At 39.9% G+C, this 10,145-nt stretch overlaps 1 long non-coding RNA gene across 1 annotated transcript; it reads right to left on the minus strand.

The window, feature by feature from the left end:
- Window positions 1-9,027: 9,027 nt before the first annotated feature.
- LOC117947916 lies at window positions 9,028-10,139 on the minus strand. Its single transcript, XR_004657357.1, has 2 exons — window positions 9,666-10,139; window positions 9,028-9,387 (listed from the first exon to the last, which is right to left on the minus strand). It is a non-coding gene; the product is annotated as an uncharacterized LOC117947916 (long non-coding RNA).
- Between the last annotated feature and the right edge of the window lie 6 nt (window positions 10,140-10,145).

Genomic DNA, 10,145 nt, shown 5'->3' on the forward strand with positions numbered 1-10,145 from the left:
ATGCTGTTAATGTGAGTGCCACACAGTGTTAACACGGAGCACTCGTGGCCAAAATCTTTTGTTGTATTTCTCATTTTAGCCCTGTGATATCACCAAGGCATTGGTGATTTTGTCCTACAGCTGTGATGATTTAGTTTTCATCCTGTGGCCTTATGAGCTTTGTAAAAATATCAAGACTGTGCCATCTTTCATCACCGTTACAATCTTATTAAAGGAATAGTTTTGGGGAATGGATGTTTTGCTTCCTTGCCCAGAATTAGATGAGGATATGTTTCTTTCCACTTTGGTTTTTGTACGCTATAAACAGACAATAAATGACATGTTAATTAGGGAGCTTCCCAGGCTCTGGAAGGCAGATTGTGTTTGGACAATGCCAGGCTAGCTGTTTCCTCCTGTTTTCCAGTCTTTATGCTAAGCTAAGCTGACCAGCAGCTGCCTGTGACTTCATATTTACCTTATACAGACGTGAGAGAATGGTCTTCTCATCTAACTCGCAGCAAGAAAGCTAATCAACATAGTTCCCAAAGTGTTGGACTTCTTTTAAACAACCCTGCTGCCCCCCCCTTCCCCTTACCTTCTTCCCATAGTCACTAGCAGGCTCATGCTATCTTCCTTTTATAGTGAGATTAGCAGCACCGCACGTTCCTCTACTCCCTCATACTCAGGGCAAATAGATCAAAGGAAAGACAAAAACTAAAAACATAGAAGGATTAAAAACGAAACGGGGAGAGAATATGAAAGAGAAAGAAAAAAAAAAAGTGAAAAATAACTTAATTATTTAATAAAAGGACTGTGATTATGTGATGTGAATAACCAACCACACAAATAACATTAACATAGAGGTGCTAATTCACCTCCCTTGAAGTACCCTTACTTGCCTTTAACCTCTTCCTAAAAGGTTGAAGCTTTGGTCCCTGATCTGTTCTGCATTGTATCATTGAAGGTTCACCGTGCAGGCTTTTGTGATGGGTGGTTTGAGATATGACCCAAGACCTGAATTTGGCAACAGTCACCTTTTAAATTAATGATTAGTTCTGTTGTTAAAACCAGCTTCTTCCAGCTGAGACTTTTGGCAAAGGCCAAGCCCTACCTGCTGGGCAAAGACTTCGAAAGAGTCACCCATGCATTTATTGTGTCTCGATTAGACTGTAGTAAGTCTTTATATGTCAGAATGGACCAGTCATCCCTTTGTAGGTGACAGTTAGTCCAGAATGCAGCAGCTCCATTTTTAACTAGGACCAAAAAGTGTGACCACATTAAAACGGTTTTCTGTCTGTTTCGGGATTGATTTGAAAATTGTATTGCTTATTTTTAAGATTTTAAATGGGTTGTCGCCATCTTACATATCAGAGCTTTTACATGTCCACACACCTGTCAAAGCACCGAGGTCTTCCAATCAGATGCTCCTCGATGTGCTTAGAGCCAGGTTTAAAAATAATGGTGACCAAGCCTTTGCAGTGGCTGCTCCAAACCTCTGGATTAGTTAAGCTATTCATATAAGAACAGACTGTTGAAACATCCGAGACCCACCACAAACCGCTCAACTATGGTTGTTTTTAAACATGCTACATGAATAAAACTGAAGTAACCATCTTGTACAGTATATTGGCATACATGTTCTCACTTCAGAGACCATCTGTAGAGAAGATGACATAGTGGCAGTGAACTACACTGGCACTGATGTTGGAGTATCGTATTACTGTAAGAGTCAATCCCAGCTGGAGTTCCCCCAGTCTGATACCCTTAGTTTCAGGACTTATATGGGATGCTATTCTCATGCATTGTACAGAGAAGCTGCTTTCAGTTTACATGATTTTTCAAGTAAATGTTGAAAAGCAGGGTGTTCTACCAGCCAAAAGCGGTGCTCTAATAGAATTTGCTGCAAAGATAGTCATGCTTGCTCTATCACTTGCTAACTCCTTCAATCATAATCGCCGCGATCACCACCGATTTTACATGTAGCAGAATCTCTTAGCTCACTCGCTCTAACACCTGTCTTTCTCTCCACTACTGAAAGTCACGGTGGAAAATCTGCTCAGATCATCATGGAGTCATGCAGAGGTCGGCGCTGGTGATGGTCAGCCTGTCATGCTCCTGACATGATTATCACAGACAGATTTAGTCCTCTGCGTAAAGCTACAAGACTCTCATGTTACTAACTGATCTCTGCTTCAGATTCCACCGTGGGGGACAGCTGAGCCGCTGACCTGGAGTCAGCTCGCAGGGGAACTGTATCATCTATAATCCATATCCTTATCATCTCTGTGTCTCTGTCCTTCCCGTTCACTTTGGTAGCTATCTTCTTTTTAGAAAAACAGATTATTAGAATCTCCTCACTGAAACTCAAGGGGATTTCCAGTTTGCACGCAGTAGGAGTAATTAGTTATGTGGTTCAGGGTTTTTCACAGGCAGCACTCAGGTGGAGGGGCACACAGTATCAGTTTAGAGGGTGGAAGAGAAAAAAAAGGCAATCCCTCTGAACCCTAAACTAAGACTAAGCAGAGAGCGTCTCTGTTGGCCCAATATGGTATGGTATGCTGAGACACTTTAGCCATGTGTTGTGAGGAAGCAAAGCGACTTAGAGGGAGGAGTGTGGGCGTGTGTGTGTGTGTGTGCCTGTGTGTGTGTGTGTGTGTGTGTGTGTTCGTGTGTGTGTGTGTGTGTGTGGTGGTGGTGGTGGGGGGGCAGTTCTATAAGCCTGCGCTTCTAGTAAAAATAATTTCTTAACACATGCTTTGCATCTATGATTGCGGCGCGTCTGAAAATATTGCATCAGAGACCAGATTTTGGCTGCCTTTGAGGCATATTTAGAATTCGGGTGAGTAACAGGATGTGAATATGAAACAGTGGCGCTAATGAATATTGAACAGTAATATTATTTTGCTGTGAAATTTTTGGCTGTAAAGTCTTTAACATCTAGATGCCTTTCAAAAAAATTAGACATCATTTTGAACTTTGTTGAGGACGGCCAAAGTACGTCATGAGCACATTGAAACATTTAGGATGTCAATGTATTAGACAGTTTGGGTCAACTGTAAATACTCTTAGGTAAAACTAAGAATGAAAACTAAAATATGAAAATCCTTTGGCTCCATCTGTTGGTACTGAGGGAACACAACTGGGAGGATATTCAATAGCCACTAAGCAGAGCAGCCAGAATCCCGTTATTTATTTCTGCGACTGTTAAAAGGTTCCCCACATACCTTTGCAGTGTTGGAATCTGAACCGTCTTGTCTCTGTTGCTGCTTTGTTGAAAGGATCAGCTGTGCCGCATCTTCAACAGGATTCTGGTTTTCATCTCTCCACCATCTCTCACCAGCTGCACATATAAAGCATTTCTATTGTACACTTCTCTAATAATCACTGCTGAAAATGAACAATGACACAACACGTTTTGACAAATTTAACACAAATGTTCTGTGTGGGTCCTGGAAGAACCCAGGCCTTCTTTCTTAGCTCAACGTTGTTTTATCCCTTGGTTATTAATGACTAATATTATAAAAATGGCTTAGACACATCTAATGAACTGGTGACATGGTTTGAAAGTCCACCGCAGACAGTGATGCATTATTTCTGTTTTGGCATCTTAAAAGATGAAAAAAAAACATTTATTACAATGAATTTCCAGCTGGGATTAGTGTTGATTGGTGCTTTTACGCCGCACTGCACCTCCCAAACTCCAGATTAGACTATTAGGATTTCTGTCATTGGAGTTTTATAACAGTAATTGTAAGTAGAGGCGTTGCTGGTGTCTGATAAACCACAAGCACACGTAACTTCACTTTGATGACATCATACTGTACATTTTGTTGTCTGTGACTGGGTTTTTGACATTTTCTGTACATGCATAAATCAGTTAACATATACCTTATGACATGTTATCTTATTTGCTGTAACAACAATGCTTCAAGGCCCATTTTGGGACAAAGTAAAGGGTTACCACTTCAATACTTTTCTACTTATGGATTATCAGGTCACAAGAAAAGAAAAACAACACAGCAGTGGGGTATATGGGAGGCGCGTGCGCACACACACACACACACACACACACACACACAGACAAACAGACAGACAGACAGACAGACAGACAGACACACAGCTTTTCTGACCTCTGAAGGAGTTGTTGCAGTAAAGCAGGCCACGGGATCCAGCAATTGATGTGCAATGTGAAAGGTTTGGTATCGGAGACTCAGCGAGGGTTTCTAACCTGGGTTCAGTGTTCCCCTGCTGTACACCCATAGGATAAAAAAAAAAATCAAAAGTTACAGTTAAATCACAAAACATCCTCCAAAGTTACAAACCAACCACTTCTGCAGCAGAAAGGCTAAACTGATTTCTGCATACATTTCTCCTGCTAACCTCGTCCATTTTGCTCCATTTCCGAGTGATCTCCGTGGTGTCCGAGGACTCTGTCATCATGCTTTTCCTCAGACGGGTCCTTTCATCCAGAGTGCCTCCTTCCTCTGTCTGTCCATCTGGAGGAGGCTGGCTGTTGGTCTTCTGAGCCTCTTTCAGGTCTGTTAGAGTCACGCCCTGCAGGACATTTATACAGCTTTCTCACTGTCAATAGTCAAACACAATGTAATAAAACCTCAGCTTCTGTAAGCCATTTGTTGTTTACCTGTGTTGACCTGCGGGTCTGTCTGGCATGACGAGACTTCGCTTTCCTCTGAGACTCCGCTTCTTCATCCCTGACCGGAGCCAGATACGACCTGGGTCAGATAAAAAGATAAAAACAGTATACATAAAGAATAAAGTAAGGTACCTATTGTACATGCCACTGTCCCAGACATGTACAATAGGGATATGCACAACTTTCAAAGGCTACGCTTTCTGATTAGGGCAATTATATAATAATAATTATAATGATGATGATGATAATAATTTCCTATGGAGCACTTTTCCCAGGTTACACCGTGCTTACCACACAAGGCAGCAAATTGAAAGCAATGATTATGACATCAAATCTAAAATCCAATGAAATGGGGCAATCATATGTAATAAATAGAAAGGAAATTCCTGGCCACACTTGTCACATCTGCGCTTGGTTTATTTGGTCGGTCGATGTTTCGGTCACATGGACCTTTCTCAAGACGCGGAGTAATAAAGTGCCATTGTGCATAGTGCTCAAATACATATCATGATAACGTGTTGATCCACAGCTGTGTTAGAGAGGTGTCCATAATTATAAGTCCAATTATAAGTAACACAATTAATAATATAGGTTGACAACAACAACACCTACCAATAACCATAGTATACTATCTAATAGTTTATATTATAACTTAGTGCTCCAAAAAGGTGTGAAGCAGCATAGAGTTGTTTTTTTCTTCAACCTTTTGTATTTTCACTTTTAGACATACAGCAATACCTTTTTTGTCTTTATATATTTTAAACAACACAAAACAGGTTTAAGTGATGTATAATGGCACTGTTTAGAGAGTGAGTCCTGTTTTGTTGATGTGGACAGCATGGCTTAATCAACCCATTAGGCCCTTATTGAACCCCCCACCTCCAAACCTTATTTTCCTAAATACCCAGTAGCAAATTAATGAAACAAAATGATTTAATGAGAAATATAAGACATATTTAAAATATAAAATGTACATGTTTCTAATAATGAATGCCGTGTATATGTGCATGTGCCTCATGCTGCATCAGCAGGTGTAACATGCCACTGATTTACACTTTTAAATCTTTTCTTCCTGCATTTTGCAGCACTATAATTTTAACAGGAAATACATACAATTAAGGAGGCAAAATGCTCTGAAAAGGCATTTTCATTGTGCTTTAAGACCTGAGCTTGACTTTCCCAAGAGGCTTGTGGGGAAAGAGCTGAGCAAGCATTAGTGGAGAGGCTCATGTTTTGCCCAGAGAGCTGCCTGCCCCTCCTCTGCTACGCTTTTACTGGTATTGATCTCTCTGTTGTGGAGTCACCCTGAAACCTGACTGAGAGTTACTGGGCTGGTCGCCACACACTGTACAATGTACAAAGCATAGGATATTATGGATTATAGACGAGAAATGATATAGTAAAATGTCAACCAGAAAATAAGTTGCACCCATCCCAGCTGAAGATGCTTACAGATTCATAAACTAACAATTACAATCATGATAAGGTTTTATCCATCCAAATGTGAAACCATCCATATTTACAAAAATGCTCCTCTTAAGCTACAGAAGGAAAAATGTTAATAATTAACAGGTTAAAATAGTTGCTAAGAATAATATCCCCCAGCCAATAATTACTTATGTAAATAAAAAAGCAAATTAAGTTGATCAAAGAAAGGGACTGATTTCCAGCCCCTAAAGTAACAAACTACAAACTCTCATTATATCAGTTCAAAGAGGCCCACAGCACCTGTACAGAGCGCCGTTACTCCACATTAAGATGACAAACAGGAGGACTGGGAGCTTTGCCAAAACAGTGGCTTGTCAAGCTGAAAATTGAATATGTGAAATAAGAATCCTGGAATAGAACAGCATGAGTCAGTCTCTCTGAAACTTACCTGGGAACAAATGCTTGCATGGTTCCTGTGGAAGGTTAGAGACTGAGGCACTGAGACACTGCAGCAGTGATGTGTGGGAGAGGCGGAACAAAATCCCTTTAACAGGCTAGAGTGCAGAGAGAGAGGGAGAGAGAGAGAGACTTCCGGCCTATCTTAATGATGCACGCACAATCAATTTAGACTTTCTGTCTACCAAAGGTCTAATGCAAGCAAGTCTACTCTATACACACTTCACTTAAGACAATCCATTTGGTAATGCGGCTAAAGGACCATGTATGCACTGATTCTGGGAGTGTGACAAAATAATAACAGTCTGGAGGGAGGTGATTAATAAAACTATATTCATCTTGATCTTCATCTATGAACATTCCACTTGACCATGATTTTGCTGCACCTGTGTCCAACAAATCTGAATCTGAAACCCCAAGAATATATATATATATTTTTTTTTTGCTATACTACAGGCACAGACTTTAGCTCTCATTTGGAAGGAAATGGAGTCACCTACAATTGGTACTCAGATCAAGAATATGGCGCAATGTATGTCCATGGAGGGCATGGACATGCATTGCGCCATATTCTTCTGACATACTGTATATATTGAGAGGAAAATTGGGAGTGTGTAAGAACATCTGGAGGCCATTTGACTAGTTTGTAAAAGGAGAAGACATAGGGGAGCTGCTACTGTGATACTGTCATATAATTCGCTTTTTTATTGTTGTAGTACTGCAGAGGATGAGAGAGGAATTTTGTTGCGTGTTGGGACAGGGGGGTGTTTTGTTGAAAATTGTATCCGCAATGAAAAATTATCAAAAAACAAAAAAAGTACATTCCATTTACTACTCTTTAAGATCTGTGACTACATGTGTATTGCATGCAATGCCTATGCTTAAATGATTGTTTTATTCCACAATAAAGATTAAAATTGACATAATAAAACAGCAGGGGACTGATGTTTTTAGCAAATATTTAGTAATAAGGCTAAATAGAGCATTTGTTAGGGACTACTTTCACCTGGCTCCAAGCACTGGTCATGCAGTATGGTCTATAGGAACTAAATATAAAACAGCAGAGAATCAAGTATACAAAAGAGAAAGAACCAGGGTTTATTTTGAAAACATGACGTGAGTACGTCGTACTGACAGTAACCACTGTATTGGCAAAAACTGCATTTTGTACAAGTGAAAAGTCTTAGTAAAATGAACAGTGGTGCCAAGGTATTACTACACTACCAAGAACTCTGTTAACTCCACTTATGAACCTGAAGCTTCTTTACCATCTGTGAAGCATGAATACGCAAACATTTGTCACGTCTCCAAAGAGGTAATTTTCACAACAATATATTTGAAATGATTAATAACTGATATGCTTAATCACAGCTTTCACATTGGTTCTGCATTTTTTGACAATTCACATTATTCCGGCTGTCTTTAGAGCATTTTGGAGAAACAGTCTGAAGTTTTGCGCTTTATTTTTTAAATATTCCCAGACACGTGCAGGTACTGTACAGCAAGGTTGAGATCAGGCAACTGTGGAGACATTAACACCGGCACTCCTCGCTCCTCCTTCAGTCCTGGCATAGATTCGATCCATGTTCAGGATCAGTGTCCTGCTGGGGAACTCCTTCTCTAAAGCTAAAATGCCCAACATGACTCTGCGGTGCAAAGTGGTCCTTCGGTTTGGTTCAAAGCTGAGCCTGAACCTGTGCATTTCAGCTACTGTTGACTGCTTTTATAAACTCTTCTTTGATTCAAGACTTCTGGTTATCAACAGTAAAATGTTGCTATGGTTTAGTTAAAGAACAGATTTTATCATTAAAGATGTAATCTGTTTCCAGGGTGGCATTTTAATGATGTAGCTGTAGTAGTGTAATAGTTTTCATCCATCTGGAGAGCAATGTGTCCCTGAGGTGCTTCACTAAACTCTCCTGCTAATTACAAACAACTGCTTTTTAAATATTGCATACAATTATTACAGTTATTTGTTAAAGACCCACAAGAGCACTAAATGATACTAAGTCTGAACTGGTAGAATTGTGTACATTTGATTTAAAATGATCAAATTAAAAGTATTAAAGCAGTAGAGTGATATTTCTGAAACAGTTCTTGGTAGAGCACTTTTAGACCGCTGTATCTTAATACTACAGGTGTTTACTTCAGGTTTGAGTGGAATTGTAATCAGTTAAAAAAGTGCTAGATAAAAGCAAGTTTTAAAGAACTGACACACATATGTACTTTTAAAAGTAAAAAAAACAACAACTATCAACTACAGTTTGTCCTATACTTTAAAAACATTCAGGAATCAAAAATACTTTTTTTGCTAGCACTTTAGTTGGCTGTGTAAACAATACATCTAGTTATTGCCACTGTTTTTTTTTTCCCTTCTGAAATTCTCAACATTCATCTCAGGCAGTGACAAAAAGGCATTGCCACCAAGACAGGAATTACATATGGCTTCAATTGCATTAATAAAAATTATTTTTGCATTTGCTTGCATTTATGTCATTGGCTTTATAGTTTGTTTGTTTTTATAAAGGGGGCAAGTTATGAAGAAGAGTGGAAAATGCTCTGTAGAAAGACAGTTCTTTTAAGGCTTTTGAGGTTGTTATTGGTAGGCGAATCCTGCATTTCTCATCTCCTACATAACTTAACAGCCATGTCATATTTTGACGCACAGGATTCAGCGTGGACTCCAGCGTGCAGTGACTGATTTCTTCTGACTGACACCTTTTAAAGAGTAATCACATAATGAATACTGCACCTAAACAACAGTAATCAATAATGCTTTCATACGGTATTTTTCATTGAAGACTGATTTTAGACTGTGAAAGTTTCAATTCTCCGGTGTGGAAAAGAATCCCATTCTGTTGACTTGTACTCTGCAAAACAAAAAAGAAGAAAATATTTGAAAGGGTTGTGACAATATTTGATAATGCAGTGACGTCAAAAATGCCATTTTATAACGGAAAAAGATATATACATACAGAGACACATATCTATGTGTGTGTGTGTGTACGCACGCACGCACGCAAACACACACACACAATATATATATATATATATATATATATATATATATATATACATATATATACATACATACATACATACATACATACATACATACATACACACACACACACACTTTCTTACTTACATTCATCCTGTGGTAAAGCATCATTTTCTAATGGCTCCTTTCATTCATCAGCCTCCTCTTCAGCTGCTATATCCTGCTGCTGCTCCTCTTCTTCTTCTTCTTCTTCTGACACTTCCTCACCTTCCAGTCCATTCTCTACTTCAGACACTACCTCCACCTCCTCCTCCGCTTCCGCTGCTTTGTGGCTCTCCTCTTCATGTGCTTCCTGGTTCTCCTCTTCACTTTGTTCCCCCTCTGCTGTCTTTTCTGATAAAGCAACCAACTCGTCCTGCTCTGTCTGACCCTCCTCTGCTGCCTCCACCTCCTCTGCAGGAGCCGTTTCCTCTGTCACAGAGTCCTCCTGCTCCACACCAGCTGCTCCTTCATCTGCCTCTGCCTCTGCCTCTGCCTCTGCCTCTTCTTCTGGGTTGGATGCCTCTTGTTCTCCATCTGCGGGAGCTTCCTCTTCTTCAGCTGCAAGAGCTGCCTCTGCTTCAGCTG

The sequence above is a fragment of the Etheostoma cragini genome, chromosome 7, assembly GCF_013103735.1.
Source record: "Etheostoma cragini isolate CJK2018 chromosome 7, CSU_Ecrag_1.0, whole genome shotgun sequence".
Taxonomy (NCBI): Eukaryota; Metazoa; Chordata; class Actinopteri; order Perciformes; family Percidae; genus Etheostoma; species Etheostoma cragini.